General features: G+C 44.7%; 1 pseudogene; it reads left to right on the top strand.

The window, feature by feature from the left end:
- Positions 1 to 3879: 3879 nt before the first annotated feature.
- LOC109746549 (arabinogalactan O-methyltransferase 2-like) lies at positions 3880 to 4654 on the top strand (annotated as a pseudogene).
- Positions 4655 to 19158: the final 14504 nt, after the last annotated feature.

Raw genomic sequence — 19158 nt, 5'->3', positions numbered from 1 at the left:
ACGTACTGTGTGTATGCAGAGACAAAAATAAAACAAAAGCAGATGATAAAGCTTCCACCGTCAAGTACTTGCCGTCACCTCCTTGCATACACGTGTAGAGGACAAACCAAAATAGGATGAGATGATGATGAAGTTGTCGTCCACTCCGAGCATGCATGCTCCTAAGGTCAAAGAGACGTCGATCAACACCACGACATAAGCACGCAACGCCATTCTTTCACAAGTACCTGATGGAAGTTTGGGGTTGGAGAGAGTTCCAGCTTGATGGCTGGAGAGGGCACGGTTTTAGCTGCTCCAGTGGTGGCTGTTATCTGCCTCCTCGTCGTGGCGCCGGCGAACAGTCTACGGCGGCTCCGTGCCGGCGAGATCGACACGGGCTTACCATAGGATTGTAGGAACATGGCATACCACTACCTCCATCGCTCCACATTGCCTCGCCCTCGGCAGATCGTTGCACAAAGTAGAACTGATCACAACTTTCGACGGAGATTAACAGGCACATGGATATACTATATGTAAACAAACAACTGCATCCAGCATGGATGAGAATCAAGACACTCAGGGGCACTATACGACGTATTTATCTGCCAATATCCATGTAAAACTTGTAGAGGACCACTCGTAGTTGGAGAAGAAGAGCAATAATTGGGCCTCGGAGGTGGCTTTGATTGGCTCGTAGGCGGCCTTTAGTAAGTCGGTTCGGCCAATGCTACTGGCCCTCTGCTCGTCCTCATCTGTTCCCAGCTTCTGGCACTATTTGTCGTCATCATCATCATGCTCGACGTCGATCCTGGGTGAGTGTTCCTCCTCCACATCCAGACCAGCATAGGACGCGATGAATCCACGAAGCGCTCATGGTTCACCACCACCTCTGGTCTGCGGCTCTATACCGATGCAGCGCTTGGCCATGGAGCTCGATCGTTCCTTCGCGCACGTTAGGGATCGTGCTTGCCCCGGTTGCAGTCGAGGAAGGATCTGCGCTTGCGGGGACTCGCGACGGCAGTCAAGCCGAGCCGATCGACGAACCCTAGTCTCTGGAGGAAAGAGAAAGGGAGAGATGGATGAGACGCGGTCCGGGAAGAGAGGTTCGGGCAATTTGATCGTGGAGTCAGGTGCCCTAGTTTATATCGACGCAGAGAACCGGGTCTTTCCCGATTGATTGCATGAGTCCGTTACTTATACGATTTGATGATGCAAACACACGAATCTTTTCTGATTACGCTAGCGGGGCAGGAGCTGAAGGCCCAAGTAGACATGGCCCAGTTGATGGTCGCAGGTCCAGCCGAGCAACACATGAATTTTCTCAGCGGAAAAAGCAGCGGACAAGCAACTTCAGCGGAAATTTAGTACCACCTCGTTTATATTACGATTTTGTCCATACAAATTGTAAAAGCGTATTATGTCATGAGAAGAAAGCGTATTGTGACGGTGAACCCGACAAAGTCAATCCGTACTTTATTATTAGGGAGAGATAGCAAATATGCCCGTGCGTTGCAACGGAAGAAAAAAAACTCAATCTTAGAAAAAGAGTGGTTTAAGAGCCCACATAGATACACGCCCACCATTTCAACACGGCAGAGAAGCAGTAATAGCATAAACCATGAATATGAAATATTACTAAAGCTTAATTTCCCAAATCAAGTTTAATAGTGCCAACAATAGTTACAGAGGCATGCATTGTTTTCCACTATAGAGATTGCTACAGAGTATCTACTTCTAGTGTGGATTTTCTAACTTGTAGTTGTATTTTCACATGGTCTTCCTTGGTCTTTGTACCCGAAATATGACTGTTTCTTGCAAAAAGAAAACAAAAACTCAAATGTGCAGTTATTTTTTTTTCATGTAGAGCATACATGTTTTGATTGTTTGAACCTATTCTTTAAAGATGTTTTGATTGTTTGCATCTAATTTTAAATTTAGAAAAGAGAAAATACACTCAAATCGTTGCTCCAAACATCAATTTTGTGAGTGCCCGTGAGTTTTATACAATTTTATATGGGTGTTCGGCTCGGCTCCCATCCCCATGGACATATGTTCATGTTTTTACAAACGCTTGTAGACGGTGGCAACTGCTGACGCGGATGGTGGTATGTGTGCATGGCATGGTGGTCTTGGCTCCCACTCACCGCCGACCATTCTTCTCGACAGATTGGTCCTAGAGTATTCCTATTCCTATCGTCTTGAAGCTAGCGTTTATCAGGTGTCGTTGGAGGAATAACCTGAGGAGCATGGCGTGCTTCCTCATTGCATCACTCACCGCCGACTCCATACTGGGTTATTCCTCTTTATTTTTTTGGCAGCAACATACACGGTGTGTTTTTCTAATTGAAATCAACCAATGTGCTTGCGGGAACCATGGGAGTATTTTTCCGTGATGGAAATAAATTCATGAGTTTTTCCTTGTGTACACGACTTGCCCATCTACTACTCCCTCCGTCCCAAAATTCTTGTCTTAGATTTGTCTATAAATACGTATGTATCTAGTTACATTTTAGTGTTACATACATCCGTATCTAGAGAAATCTAAGACAAGAATTTTGGGATGAAGGGAGTATTTCTTTGTGTATATTCATCATTTTACCAAACTTGCCCATCTTCTATCGAGTGAACCGCGTTTCGGCTAGCTCTGAGGCATAGTGATCCGTATATATTTGTTTTCAATTAAATTTAAATTCCTCCATCATGACCAAATCCTATATGTTCCTGGATTAAGCACATTTAAATTGATCCAGGGCAAATATCCTCACTTCAAAACTCGAGGGGAATTTTCCTCACTTCTTTTAGTTCTCTGTTTATTCTAAATTAGAAAGAAATAAAAACAGCAAAGAGAGAGAGAGGCCAACTTGCCTAGCTGGTCTAGCAAAGGCCCATCTCCTGTTTCTCTTACCCTACCAGAAGTTGCTCAAAAAAAAAAATCTAGAGCAGACCGGTCCTAAAATTCCTCTCCTCTCTCTCTCTCGATCCTTTCCTTCGTGCGCCGCCATACAGGCACGCTAGCCCCCATGCCCCGATCTCCTCGCTTCCCCCGCTGCCCGCGCCTCTGGCAAGGCGTTGCGGCCGGCGAGCTCCTCCTCCGCGCCTCCTCTCCTTCCTTTTCTTCCCTCCCCTGACCTCGACGGTGAACCAACGCCGCCCAAGTTTGCCCGCTGCCGGCCCACCCTCCCACAGTCCATCGCCACCTCTGTTCTGGCCATGACATCGCCTGAGTTCCCTCTATTCTTTTGCCCTCCCACAGTCGACCACTGCCTCTGCTCGGGCCATGACATCGCCTGAGTTCCCTCTGTTCTGTTTCTTTGTTAATTCCTTTGATTCTTGAGGTAGCATCTCCGGCTCCATTTATTCCATCTTTGACCAACTCCTTTGATGCTACTTGTTGTCGTCAACTCACAAACACATTTAAATTGGTGGGACTGTCTACAAGTAAACGATGTGGGACTATCTATTAACCATAATCTTCTACATTTTATTACAGAAACACTCGCTGGGGCTGGAACATCTCACACAGACAGGCTGAGGCCCAAGTGGCAATGCATCAGCCACGAAACGATCGCAATTGGTCGAATGGCACGCTCATTGAACGAGGCATTATCAAACACAATCATAAGCACAGAAGAAACTCACCTACATCTATCTCTGTGAACCCGCAAAGACATCCAAAATCCCACAACAATTCCACCATATTGCCCAATGCCATGCAGCAGCCATAAAATCCCAGTCACACATATGCAGATCTGCAACTGTAATTAGCGTTCATGATCCAGGGGTCAGTGGAGAAACATCCCTGTCACATACTTCCTGAGTAGTCATTAAAGTAAATCAGTAAATCTCTTTGAATTAATTGCATACATACCTGGCCTTCGTCTCTGATTGATGCGCAGGATGCACCTTGGCTGTGTCCCGGACCACCACCTCCTCGCTCTTCACCTCTGGTCCACGGACGGACTCAACGCCAAGGAGTTCGCGCTGCTCCGCTCCATCGTGGCCCCGCGCGCGCCCAGCAGGCTGCTTGTGTTTGGCCTCTCGCCGCAGCTCCTCGCGCTCGCCGCGGTCAGCTCCGGGCAGGGCGCTGCCACCGCCTCCGTCACCGACAACGCCGAGGACGCGCGGGGCGTGCTCGTTGGGCGTGTCCCCAGCAGCTCGGCGGCCGTCCATGTTTCAAGGTACCCCGACCCGGCCGGGGAGGCGTGGGCGGTGCTGCGGCGCGCGAGGTCGAGCCCGGTGTGCCGGCGCCCGACGGGGACGGTGCGCAAGTTGGGCTGCCGGCTGGTGCTGACCTCCTTGCCGCGGGAGGTGCTCGACGCGAGGTGGGACGTGGTCGTCGTCGACGGGCCGAGCGGGGCAGGTGAGGTCCCGGGGGGCCGGGGAGGATGGGCGCCTTGTACACCACGGCCGCGCGCGTGACGGGGCCGAAGCGGTGGACGTGACGGTGCACGAGATGAACCGGACGACGGGAAGATCTGACGCCACCGCCAATCTTCTCCACCCAGCGGCGCCATGGCTGCCGACCGACGAGCGCCTCATCGCGGCTGCTGGCCGACGAGGACAGGGGAGCTCAGGTGCTGGGATGGAGACGCACCTACAGGGGGGCCGGGGACGCCGGAGGCGGAGGAGAGGCCGAGAGGGACAGAGGCGGAGGGGAGAGCCGGACGGCTGACGAGAGCCCCGCCGGAGCCGTCCCCCATTCGACCTTCTCTGCTCGGCGGCGCAGCTCACGCACGTATCCATGATGGCGTCCACGATGTTCGATCGGCGTGGTTCAGCGTTCTCTCAGATCTCGCTACTTATAGATGTGCCGCTCCTATCCCGATGGCTACGGAGGTGACAGAGTCTCCGAAACGTTTTAAGGAAATTTTAGCTACAAGTTTGGGCACATAAAACATATAGTACCACCTTGTGTATATGTTTTAAATTTAAAGTGAAAGCGTAAACTTACGGGAAGAAGCGTATTGTGACGGTGAACCCGACAAAGTCAATCCGTGCTTTATTATTAGGGAAAGAATTATTTAAAAAAGTAGGACATATGCCCGTGCGTTGCAACGGGAGAAGAAAATATGTCCAAAGAGGGACTCCATAGGAGCAGTATGGAACATCATCATAATGAAATACCTGTTACCTCTTCTTTTCTTTGTCATCAATGTCGGTCACGATGTCCACTACACAGCGAACGTTCCATCTAAACTTGGATCCAATAAAGAATTGCATCCCCCTCATGGACAGATAAGCGAACGGTCGCGTTTGAGATCCCGGTCAAATCTGCATAATCTAATGCTTGCGCCTTGTGTTTGTGTGATCTGGATTTTACATCGTAGTAGTTTAGTACCAGTCCGTGAGGGACACAAACGACCACCAAATTCAACTTTAGTTGAAAACGATCAACACCTTTTTTGCGGGATAACATGATCAGCACCAAAAACAGTGGAGATTGCGCGTTTGATTCCAGTCACCGTCAACTATTTTTGACTCATCTCCTAAATGGGATGGTTGGGCCGGGTCGCACGGACCTGTTGGGAGGGCACTGTTTTTTATTGGTGAAATGTTACACGGGCGAACGGGGTAGAGGCCTAGTGGCCCAGCATAGACGATCAGTAGAATAGCCTAGCTCAGTATGAAGAAACGCCATGGTCATATGAAATGGGAGGACCAATAATATTATACCTCCATTTATATATAAAAAATAGTATATAAGAATGGCACTTCATTTTTATTCGTAAGATGAGGGCCGCCTGCCATCGATTCCCGCACGTCCTTAATTACCATCTATTTTACTTCCCCTCTCTTTCCTTCTTTATTTCTCATAAGAAATGTATTTTATTTCTTTTTCTTTCCTTATATAATCCATGTGACGAATCCCATTTGTCGGCCCGTTAATTACTCCCGCGATTAATATGGCGCCACAATAATTACCGTCTATTTCCTATCTCTCTCTTTACTTCTTTATTTTTCATGTAATGTCTATTGCCTTTCTTTATGGATCTGCATAATTGCCGTCTATTTCCTTCCTCTCTTTCCTTTCTCCCTCTCTTTCCTTTCTTCTTCCTTTTTTATTTGTCATGCAATGTCTATTTCCTTCCTCTCTCTCCTATTGCTCTGCCCCTCATTTGTTCCATTAAGGACAAATCTTATTCACTCATATTCTTTGCTTAATTTCCAAAGCAGCTCCTTGATGCTAGATAACCTAAGAACTTATATAAACTGATAAAAAATTATGTAAAATAGCAAGGTGGGACTATTTAGTAAGTAAACAAATATGAAAAACTGCCTCCAGCGGTCCACCCGGCTCCCTTTGTCCGTCTAGTGCGCCGCAGCAGTCGGCCCGGCCCAGCACGCCCGTGCTCATTTCCTCAGCCCGTGTACGCCTCATACTTTATTCTTAAAGGCCAAACGCCTACATTAGCACAAACGTTAGCCTAGCCGGAGTGGTCTGCTTTGTGGGCATACATAAGGTAGACCAGGGATCAAATCCCAGCGTCACGATTTTTCCCCTATTTTTTTAATATACGTGTATGGGCTGGACTAAAGCAAGCCCAAGTCCGCCATTGTGCTACCACGGACGCAAAAATGAAATGTTCGGTTAGTACCACATCGGTTAATTCCAAAACGTAATCATAAAAGCGTATTATGACATGAGAAGAAAGCGTATTGTGACGGTGAACCCAACAAAATCAATTCGTGCTTTATTATTAAGGAGAGATTTAAAAAATAATAACTACTAGTACATATGCCCGTGCGTTGCAACGGGCAAAAAATTGAGAAAATCTTCTTCATGAAAGAAATTTAAGGAAAGTGAACAAAATTGATGGATATTTAAACAAATCGGAAAGTATTCGTTCATACTTGAATATTTTTTATTAAATCCGGATGCTTTTCGTATAGAACGGCACAAACTAATTATATTTGGATATATTTGAACTAAACCGTACTCTAAACCTAGTCCAAATGACCGCCAACACACGTTCTTCCATTTCCGGCTGGCCATGAGCATTGGAACTGAAGCTCCGGCTATGGCTATGTCTTCGTAGTCTCCGCCTCCACAACTTGCAAGCAGCTAATCGGCCGACGATTTTGAGCCCGCCAAGCTTGGCTTCAGAGGGAGCGAAATGGGCGGTGGTCTTCCTGGGACCCGAGCACCGGCGAGCTCCCATGCTCTAGTCTTCTTCGCTGCCGGCAGCGCCTGTGGACGCGCCGGCTTCATGGTCGTGGCAGCGAGGCGCGGGCGTGGCGGAGTTGGGATTGTCGTCCTCGTCCTCGTCCTCGCTCTTGTCATAGACTTCGTTGGCCACCTCATGGATCTCCTTGAAGGCCGCATCTATCTCCGCCTGACGCTGGCGGTACCGCCGACGATTGCGGTTGATTTCACAAGCGGTGCGATATGAGTCGACCAGCACCTCCTACTCCACCTGGTCCACGTTTGGCGCGATATAGCTGTGCCAACGGTGAGTTGCTCCATTGCGTGTTGGTGCTTGTCGAGAAGGCGGAGGTTGTACTCCTGGTCGGCTTGCGCCTGTCAGAACAAGGACTCCCGCTCGGCCAACACCATTTCGGTGTATTGAGCACGTGCCTAGCACATGGTGATGTTGACATGGACCGGCGAGGAGGGTGTCGGCGACTCATCATCAATTGCGTCTTCCTTTGGGACGTCCGCAGCTCCGACCTCCTTATGCTTGCCGGCAACAATAGTGGCATCTCCGTCTTCTACTCGGACAAGAAGTTGTGCCAAATGGATTTGGAACTCGAGGAAGCCATGAAGAATGTGGTGCGGCGAGGAGGAGGATGGATGCAGCTATAGCCGGGGATGGAGTTTAAATAGTCAATGAATGGCAGGAGAAGCGCGGAGGTGGTTAGTGGTGGAGTAGGTTCCTCGGCAACCGCGCATGTTTAACTTAGGGAGGCTGAATGACGGCCTGTCATTTGAACGCGGAAGAGTCACGTGCATTGGGAAACGATGCAGGCGACACTCACGACCGGCGCCGCTTCAATGCTAGAATGCCAGTGAGAGGTCACGTCGCTATGAGCCGGCATGAATATGGCACCGGTGCTCTGGAGCGGCGCTGGCCATTTTAGGTGGGATGGGGTATGGGCAAGGGAAGAGGTTTTTGGGTGGGCCATTGTTAGATAGAATCGAGCATGACAGCAGTCCGGACGCTCGCAAAACTCTCCAGGTTGTTTTTATATTGTTGGAAAAAGTAAGTTTGGACCGGTTGGCGGACCAATACAGTCAAAACACGTCCGGACCTTACGGCCTGGACGGTTGCGGACGTTGTTAAAAATGCCCTGACATACTGTTTGAGACTTTAGTAATTCATTTAAAGTATTTTATAAAATACTCCCTTCGTTCCCAAATTTAAGTTTTTTTAGAGATTACAACAAATGACTACATACGAAGCAAAATGAGTGAATCTACACATTAAAATATGTCTACATACATCTGTATGTTGTAGTCCATTTGAGATGTCTAAAAACACTTATATTTAGAAACGGAGGGTATCATAAGATTTGAATTCAAATGATTTTTGTTATGTAGTTTTTTAATTTGGAAGATATTTTGCTTTTTTGCGCAATTAATCTTGTCCCAAAGGTTAGTACATGTTGGGGCCGAGCGGTGGCACGTACACGCATCAATCAGGCCATCGGCCAGCACATATTCACATGTCCCGAAGCCGTCATAGCTTATCCTTCCACCGCTAGCTAGCTTATATCTCTCTCCACCGAGAACATCTATCTGGAATCCCATCTATCTCCCCCTCTCGCTCCATCTTTCTTCTCATCCCAACGACGCAGCAGCCAGCAGCGGGATTTTGTTGCGCTGCGAGCCGGCTCTCCGTCAAGGTTCAATTCCCGGCGTGCGTCAATCATGTGCAGGCCTGTCGCTGGCGCCCCCGTTTCCACGAGAGCGGATCATGATTTGTTCATTTGTTCCCTTCCCTCCGGCCCCTGGCTCGCTCCACCTCCTCCCGTGTTGGGGACACAACATCCCGTATAGCATCGGTGCTCCTCATCCCTTTTCTTAAAGACTCTCGAGGCGGCTTGCAGATTTAAAATCAATGATGTATATAAACTGGTTCATCAGGAGGTAAGGGGGCGAGGTGGGATTATTAAAGAAGCAGCCGTTCTCTATGAAATGTGCCTTCGATGCTACTGATTAGGGAGGTCGATCCGGCCCACTGGCAATTTGTTTTGGGCCGGCACCGCAGGACGGGTACGAGCCAGATTGTCCTATGGACGGCCAACTTTTTTTAGTACCACCTTGGATAAGCACGATACAAAATAAGTTTTTTTGTAAAGAAATATAAAAACTGAAAGCGTAAATTCACGGGAAGAAGCGTATTGTGACGGTGAACCCGACAAAGTCAATCCATGCTTTATTATTAATTAGGGAAAGACTAGCAAAAGGGCCCATGCGTTGCAACGGGAGAAAAGAATACCACATACTCTTAATTTACAAAAAAGGTATATAATCTGAGTATTTGTAGCTATGGCCCAAACAAAGATGGTCTTTGCCTACAAAAGCGCAAGTTCAAGATTCCACATGTCTTCTATTTAAACATGATTTGTATGTAGATTTAATACGTACAAAGAAACGAGCAAGTGATCTTCAATTCGTCTCCGATCCTGATTTTGCTGAGATGTTCATCCACAATCTGGATCAGTAACGATACGAAAGAAAGACGGATAATACACTATTGATTAAGATTGCACCCTAGATAGTGTTTTTTTAAATGGTTAACAGGTAAAATAACATCATATTCAGATTTTATATATTTTTCTAATCAAATTCTATATATAACATGATGAATTTGGAGTTATGGTTTAGAAGATATGTGTATTTTAAAAAACAATTGATATGTACTGCGGGTTTAATGTTAGAAACATCAGGGGGTTTTCTATAAAATAGCATGACGGACTAAGAATATCTATTTCTTTTATTAGTAGGTATAGATATAGATATATATTATATAGTACAAATGCCCGTGCGTTGCACCGGGCGAAAAATTAAATATAACCTGTTCTACGTGTCATTATGCAACACTTTTTTAATCTAATTTTTCGCAAAGGTCAGAAATAAGGTTACGCTGAGTATTTCTTTTTGGACAATGAAATTTGGACGTATCCTAACAATGCTCGTCCTGACCTATTTCAGCTCCGCACTTTCATTTCATCCGATGATAGAGTAGTTGTGTATGGAATAGTCTTTCAAGCCATTTTTATTTTTTGTTGTCCAGAAAAACAAGAATTACTATTGTTTTTGTTTGAGAAGGTGTTTTTTATTTTAGTTTTGTCTATTCAATCCAAAACATCAACTTTGCTACGGGACAAAAATATATTATTTTCATATCCTTAGCTCAAAGCACTCATATGTGCATGGATCATATAGTCAAGTGATATTATCAAGATTTGTCATAGCTAAAAAGTTCATTAAGCTTAATCCACTTTTTGTTAAAGCATCATACATGCAGCCATGCTTCGCTATGAAGCCGACATTCCTGAAAAAGGATGACACTGTAGGCCAAGTAATTTTTTTCTAATTTTTATTTGCGAATGCAGGCCAAGTAATTTAGCTGATGTTCCATTGAAAGGTTAAAACATGCGTGAATCACAAGGTTCCAGGATAATAAAAACATACACATACCCTTTTTAAAGTGTTGTATTAGAAGAAAAGCAGGTAGATGGATCTCACTGCCTAAAAGTCATTTTTCTGCAGCCAGGCCGGCCCAACTCTCCTCTTTCTCTTTTTTCCCACAGCAGCCTCCAGGCCCAACAGCCTGCCCACCTCCACTAAGCAGCCCCAGCAAAAATCCTCCCCTAACCCTAACCGGTTGAGCAACTCCAATCGACCCCTCGTCTCGTCTCTCCCTTCCCACGCTCGATCCCCTCTCACCGTCGCCTCTCACACGTGCACACACAGCGCCACCAGAGAGGCCCTGGATCCCCTGGACGCCTCCCCGTCCCCTGCTCTCTCCGTCCGGCTGGTTGAATGAACAATATTTTGACAATAGATTGAATTCTCAGAGAGGAACATATAAACTACTATTCTAACTAAAATTGGCCACACATCTGACAAAATTTGGGCATATATTGACAACATTTTGATAGAGAGGAACATATAGCTGCAACTCCGGCACACATTTGACTAAATATGGGCACATTTTGACAGCACTTCTCTGAATTCTCAGAACTGAGACAACATATAATTGAAAATGCTTGAAAGATAACACTGTTTAATGGAAGATAAAAGAAAACACATTTAACTGAATTTTGTTTGACTGAACAACATATATGTATGACTGGATCTGCATGAAACACAACACATATCAACTGACAATTCATGAAACACATCATATATCAACAGAAGTACATATTCTACGTTGGTGCAGCCACTTCATCTGGCCGTTGTATCGGGGCACCCATCCGCACCACAAACCGCCACCCGCGGTTGCATCTGAAGCCGATTCCTTCCTTCGCCATCCCCGGGGCACCCGGCAACCTCGCCTGCCGGCGATGATCACACCACCGCCTCCATAGTGTAGCGGCTCCGCTCCAAGCACGCACACAAAAACTCCACGAACAGTGGGGCGGAGGGCGCATGAGACAGCTCTTTAGAAACGCCGGGGGGCGAACGAAAAAAGACAATCCAGTCGCACGATCCACACCAGTTGCCCTCGAATCTTTTGTTTTTTCCTCTGCTGGCGTGGCGGTCCTGGTGTATACAATTTGTACACGGAGACGTATCCAAGGACCTATTGCCCAAGTTTGTGTATGCAATTTGTACACGGAGATGTATCCAAGGACCTATTGCCCAAGTTTGAGGATCGTATTGCCGTTCTATTTTCAACTTCCAGGACTGTATTGACGCCATTCGCGAGTTCTAGGATGGTTGTGGACATTGCCACCAACTTGCAAGACCATAAGTGATTGTGTTTTAACGCACACATAAAATATTACGATGATTGCATTGGTTGGGCTTCTAGAGAAATAACATTGCACTAATTAAATTCTGGTACAACAGTATGTGGTTATGCTTGGAAATTCTATGGGTAACATTTTGGAATGACCATATTGATCAATTCAAGAAACCAGTCTATAAACACTAAAGCCGAAGTCATTCAGATGTAAATCAAGCTATAAGCTTGCAAAGAGAAGCATGAACATTCTACAATGTTTATAGATTATTATCATCCTTAAAAAAGTCTAATGAAAAAATGAGATAAAATAGAGAAAGAGGTCAGCACTGAGTAATGAAATGAAGGACAAATCTGTCCAACTGACAACCTCTCCCTCATGTAATCAGTGGCCTTGAAGGGGATCTGCATATCATAGGATCAACTGGGGATTTGTTAAGACAGAGCTATGTGTATCCAAATAAAAAGAGTGCTGGAATAAGTAGGTTACATTTTGGTTTAACCTAATAGGCTTGCATAAACACTGCATATAATTTCAAATGAATAATTTTTTTTGTAGGATCAAGGAGAACATAGTTGGTTAATCTTTAGAGTAAGTTTCAGCTACAGTAATTTGAAGGACCATTAAAAACTAATTGTTGTGGTAAGTAACTAAAGAGTTGCAACTATAGTTAAATTCATCAGATAATAATGGCATTCATGATAGCATAATTTTCAGCTGTAATTAAATTCAGCTCGTGCCTCCCGCCGTCATAGTTGGTAATTGGTAATTAAATTCTACCTGCCTACCATGCCCACAGCTCGTGCCTCGCGCCGTCTTCAACTTTTTCACGGCACTACTCCTCTACAATTGGGTTCTCCCAGCCAGCCAAATGTCAGTCTGCTGTTGTAGCTCGTACAGTCGCGCAGCTGCCCCTCCGCCTCTGGCACCATCTGTAAGACCGGCGTCATTGCCACACCAGCCATTAACGCATACCATATGGAGACGTCCGCTCGACGATGGAGAACACGGAGGTTATGTAGAGATTCATACAGTCGGAGGTTTAAATGGTAGATAACTGATACTTCGTGACCTTTCCAAACCTACTAACTAAAGTTGTGTCGTCAAGAAAATGTTGTGTTAGAAAATCAATATCAGTCACCCGTGAGATAATTTGATTGCACGGGAGACAGAGCATCATTTTTGTAGACGGAAGGAGGAAATACCAAATCCAGTCTTTACTAAAATTGGGCATGCACTTTCAGTATTAAAAAACTAAAGCAGAATATGAAAGCTAGCGAATCTCAGTTCCTAACACAAACAACCATCGGTAAAATATGTAAAAAAAACACAAAAGTAATACGACATAACCAACAGTGCGCAAAGAGATATACTACAGATATGATGTTCGTCAGTCAAGTAGGAATAGTACTTGCCTGAATATAAGAGGATTCTCATTGTAAGGCACCTATAATTTACTTTGTTATCATCACAGCATGGAAAATCTGACGTGCAAAGAACATTATACTTGCATAATCTAATCACCGTAAGTAGAACAATATTCTTCCGCGATCTCAACATAAATTCAATTGCAACAGAATCAGAACCGACGCATCACAGGATAGATCAAATAATTCCATGGTAAAGTTATTTGGAGCGAGTGTTTTTTCAGTGGAATAAGTGTTTCATTTGGAGTGGAATTTTGAGATGCCTGCACGTTGTACTATTTTCTGATGTACTATATCATATTCTTAGAAGCTAAATGCAGTTTGAATATAAGACAAACACCATGAAGCTACCTATCATTATGCTTTGCTTTCTCTACCTGCAACTTTGTTTTCACCTCAGATCCGTAAGGAGGAGTGTAGACAGAGAATTGTACAGACGGAAAAGATTTTCAGACACACTTAGCTTATCACCAGACAATCCATCGAAGTATTAGCACAGAATGTGGAACTACAAATTACCATCTCCACTCCACCAGTAGTTCAAAATCTCTCGGGACTTTTAACCTGACACAACATATGCTAATATACCTATACATGTATCAGCTGTAATTTTAGCTAGCTATAGGAGCAGAGGTAGTTAGGAAGCAAAGCTTGTTATTGTTGTACCTGGAACTAAGGCCAGATGAGAACCACCGCAGCAGCTGTTCCAATTTTGTTTTCTCTGTTCAGAGAACAACACTATCTAAAGGAATTGCTGACAGTTCTAGCGCTTCGTTCAACAGACCAACAACACAATATGGGTGTCTACAATCACAAGAAGGCAACAATATCTAAACTAACGTACTTCGCAACAATATCTTTACCTCTGAACTCCATATTAGAAGGTACACAGAGAAACAGGGGATAGAAAAATAACTCAAAATAGGGGTCAAGGGGATACGTACCTCTGCTGTAGCCAACGCAGGCGAGATTGGACAGCTCGACGGCTGTTCTTCTACCTTCGGCGAACTCGGCGCTTCTTCTACCTCCGGCGAACTCGGCGCTTCTTCCTGCGGCGAACTCGGTGTCGACATTGGATGCTTCGTCCAAAATTGACCTGATGGAGATTCGAGCCGAGGACCCTCCCTTCTTATAGAAGCCAACAACAATCCTGGTCGGCAGCTCCATTGATTTGCGCTGGACAAGGACACGGACTGCAATCCATCCAAATCGATTTGTGTTGGACAAGGAGACTGCAATTCCATCCAAATCATACACGGGAGCAGATGCATAGGTTGAGAATGTTACATCGGGGGAGGCGGGAGAGGACTGGTTGTGGCGGACAGGTCACAGCGGAGCGTGCTCGCCGCCGGCGCTGGCCGACGGCGTACCCAACCTGAGCTGTGCCCCCTTCGCAGCGCCAACGAGGTCCGGCGCCCTTCTCGCGCGCAAGCACGGCAGTCGCCTTCTTCGCCAAATTCCTGAGCACGGCACCGCACAGGGACAGGTGCCGGCACCGGAGCAGCAGAACACAGGCGACCCACGGCGACGGCGCAGGGGGGCTGCAGCAGCTGGTCCAGCGTGGCCACAAGCTCATCACCAAAACTCTTCTTCGCCCGCCGCGCCGCGCCTGAACATCTTCTCGGCCATCTTCTCCTGCTCCGTCGCGCCGCCTCTTCTGCCACAGCTCCGCCCAGCTCCGCCCTCCGCAAAGCGTTTGGATAAAACGTACTTTTTTTTAACGAAACGTAGAGACGTAGCGGTCAGAATAGAGAGACGGGCCAAGGCCCAACTGGATCGCAGCACAGCTAAATGAGAACGTACCGGTCAATCGAGTTGCAGAGACAAAATTTAGTACCACCTCGAATATGTTTTAAAATTCAAACTGAAAGCGTAAAATCACGGGAAAAAGCGCATTGTGACGGTGAACCCACGAAGTCAATCCGTGCTTTATTATTAATTAAAAATAAAAATAATTAGGGAAAAGATAAATAGGGAAAGACATGACGTAATCGTTTCACATACATATGTTCAACATTTTATATGAATGCATGTTAAATATTTTTCGAATAAACTTTGAACATTTATATAACAACACAAAATATTACTTTAAACTGTGCAAACATATTGTATAACATACTTTTTAAATGTCATACTGGAGCAACCTTGCTGAAATTCAGGAGGTTGTACAAGCAACGGCGAGAAGTTCTTTTACATAAAAACATTCTAACTTTATTTAAGGGGAAGCAAAAACGGAAAAATGAATAAAGGGGCTTTTGGCCATTCCGTTGGTCATACACCTCGTGTGCATTGCCGGAGGTCGCACTAGGTGGCAAAAGATCGCCATGGAGGGGCGGACCCAAGAAAATTTGAGAGGGGGCAATAATGTATGACTATTTTTTATTTGCGAAAAATGTATGACCATATTTATGAACCAGCAAGACAAGCATGCATATAACTAAAATCTTGGGATAATAATTTCATTAACCAAGCTCATTGCAAAGTGAAAGACAACTAATTGTTTAAGAGAACATAAATTATATCAATATGACAATATCTTATTGTGATGTTCCAAAAGAGAATGTTGGCATATTATTCCGACATTCTAAGCTAGAACCTGCAAGAAAGAAAGAAAGCATTATCAAATTGTTGGACAACAATATCATTGAAGGACCTTGTATTTACAAAAGAAAATGAGTTGTGGCACATTACCTGTCCTTCTATCCCATGACGAACTTTCACCACATAACACTACTAGGGAAAACCCTACCGGTAGCGCCGGTTTTTTAGCTACCAGTAGCGCTGGCACCCGCGCTACTGCTACGGTGCTCCAGATACTAGTAGTGCTTTTCTGAGGTGCGCTACTGTTAAGTAAGCGTTGCTGGTAATCTTTTAGCCCGCGCCACTGCTAAAATTTATGGTTTTTTCTCTGCATTTTGGCGTTGTACATGTTTAAACAGATATATCTTTTACATAATAACAACTCATCATGAACTAGTCTGTTTAAACAGCATATTCATTACCACTAGTCATCACCACCAAACAAATCATCATGATCAACATCATCATCATATTAATAAAAAGCTCTTGCATCATAGTCATCACCACGCCAACACTAGCTAATAATCATCATAGTCATTACCACCAACACTATCTAATCATCAGTCATAGTCATTACCACCAACGCTAGCTAATAATCATCATAGTCATTACCACCAACAATATCTAATCATCACAATCATAGTGTAGCACATCATCATCACTAGCTAAGGTAAAATAGCATAAAACATGTGTAGCACTCCTGCTTCATCATATTGGAGAATGCAGATGAACCTGTCTCCTAATTGTGGGATGCGCTTCTGATTGCTGCCCCCTAGTACTTCTCTGCTGCGATCCTTTACAATTTTGCTCCAGTCTTTGACTATTAAGACTTGCTCGCTTTGAGAAATCATGAATGCAGTCATGTGCAATGTAGGATGTCTTGGCCGTAAGCTAATCATTGTCATGCGACCTTTAGGTTCGATCCAACAAGGCACAACATTCATCGGGTGTCCCTATTCAAGAACATCGTAGTAACATACTTAGCAATGAAATTTAGCTTAAGAAATAATGTATGCAAAAGATGCACTGAGGACAAATAGTAAAAATCTTACCATTTTTCCTAAATAGATGTGACCGTAGTTCAATATGCACACTAGTGGTCGCACGTATCGAGTACTAATATCTCGAAGTCCAGGAAAATAATCTTTCTTGACAATATCAAGATCCTCAAGCCATGAAACATAATGACTTATCTCCTCGCAGTTTAGTTCAGCCCCGGGACAGTAGTAGGTTATGTCCACCAAGTCTCGTACATGTTTGCTTGAATGGAAATAAGTTGTCAATATAAATAAGCTGTCAATAGAAACATGTTACTGCTTTGGGGGCACAATTTTAACATTTATGAAAATGGCATGGGCATGTAGACATCGCAAGCTCCAAATTACTCCACTGGAACAAATATATATGAGCTCTAGATTTGGTGGCAACCATCAAAGACAAGATTGCAAGTTTTAACAGTTTGCAGCAGTTAACAGCATGAAACACTCTTGCAACAAATATTACAACATTTAGATGAACCCTAACATGAATGCAAATGCTCGGTCAAAGATGCATATATAGACATAGATCATTTTACATATAAGGATCATTCCCATAGGATGCACATGTCAAAATCTACAGGCACTCAAAGATGCATATATGATGTTAACTAGTTGTCAACTATTTTTAAATAAACAATATAAATTACTTAATAAATATGGTTGAGAAACTCACATAGAGGTAGAACTGGAGGCGTCTGCACATCAACCCAGATGTCGATATTATCTTCAATTTCATCTTCGGGATGAATACCGAAGGTGATAAGCATACCCGGCTCAAATGCATACGCCTTGCATAGTGCTCTCCAATTTGAGCATTCAAAATAGGAGTAGTTCTCTGCATTATATAATTTTATGGAAAAAGCATAGCCATGCTCGGTCCTCAAGTGAACTCTCTTTACCTCCATACTACACATATCTGAGAAGCAAATCTTATCCAAGACATAATGTCTTGCATGGCAAGGGATACGCTGGTAGAATTGTAAAAAAAATGAAATTATAAGTTAATGCAAAAGAAGCAGAAGTCATGCTTAATTACGAAAAAAGACTTGTCGTTGTGACTTACTGATCCACTTCGAAGGTCTCATCCAGCTTGAAGCTGAAGCGCCTACCACCTACCAGGTGGGGCATGTTGCACAGACCGCGCTCGTCTTCGCAATACTCGCACATAGCGAATTCCCTTTTGTCGTCACACATTTTCTATGTTCATAGTTGAAACAGACGTGCATTCAATAAGAAAAACTAAATCATAAAATAAATTAGTATTGAAATTAGCATGCATTAATTCAATAAGCAAAACTAAATCATCTCTTGCGTCGAATATTATCACTAATACATCTCGAATAGTATCATACATATAACATCACTAATACAGCCAGAACCCTAGCAACGGGTATCGGTGCGGGCGGTGGACACCCAAAGAGAAGGAACCATCACATGATCATAGCTCCAGTGAGATCCCTGAAAAACCTGCCAGGTATTGCCGAACCTGCCCTCCAACGCAACCATGTAGCGACGGACGTGCTCGTCCTCCTCGCTGACACGGTGATGTACCACCTCCGCGGGGGACGAAAGCCTCCGCACCGTCACTGGCCCACACAACCGCCACCAAAGAAGGTTCAGGTCAACGACGGACTGGCTCCTCACCAAGCTGCGCCCCCTAGAAGGTAGCACCTCCCAGTACCAACCCGGCGGAGCCCAGTCCCGAACATGGCCCCTCTGATCATTCAGGCCTCCTCCACCGAGTCGACGACGAGGATGCGGGATAGGAATCGTCGACGTCGAGAACAAAATGATTAACCATGAAAACAAAATTAATAAACACTTGGCAAAATTCGGCATGACCTTTGCTAAAAGCAGGACATATCGAGCGGCTGAAATTTGCCGGAACGTGAACGAATCAACATTCTGACAGAACATAGGCCACTCGGAGAAATTGCATATAACAGGAATAATTGCTTTAACTAAAAAAATAACGACAAACCGCCGCCTTGGGTTCGACTTCGACGGTGTAATGAAGGGGCTGCAGCCTGGCAGAAGATGCTTCTACAAGGTAGTGATATGGTGAACTGTGGCTAATGAAACTAATTTTGTGCTAACATTGTGATCTGAGAGTTTGATTTCCTAATAAACAGAGATAAGATTTCGATTCGAACACTGTTTTGCATTTGTACTTTTAAGAAACAGATGAAACTATAAGATGATTTTACTATTGG

This window comes from Aegilops tauschii, chromosome 5, assembly GCF_002575655.3.
Source record: "Aegilops tauschii subsp. strangulata cultivar AL8/78 chromosome 5, Aet v6.0, whole genome shotgun sequence".
Classification (NCBI taxonomy): Eukaryota; Viridiplantae; Streptophyta; class Magnoliopsida; order Poales; family Poaceae; genus Aegilops; species Aegilops tauschii.
This window is presented reverse-complemented; position numbering and strand designations above follow the sequence as displayed.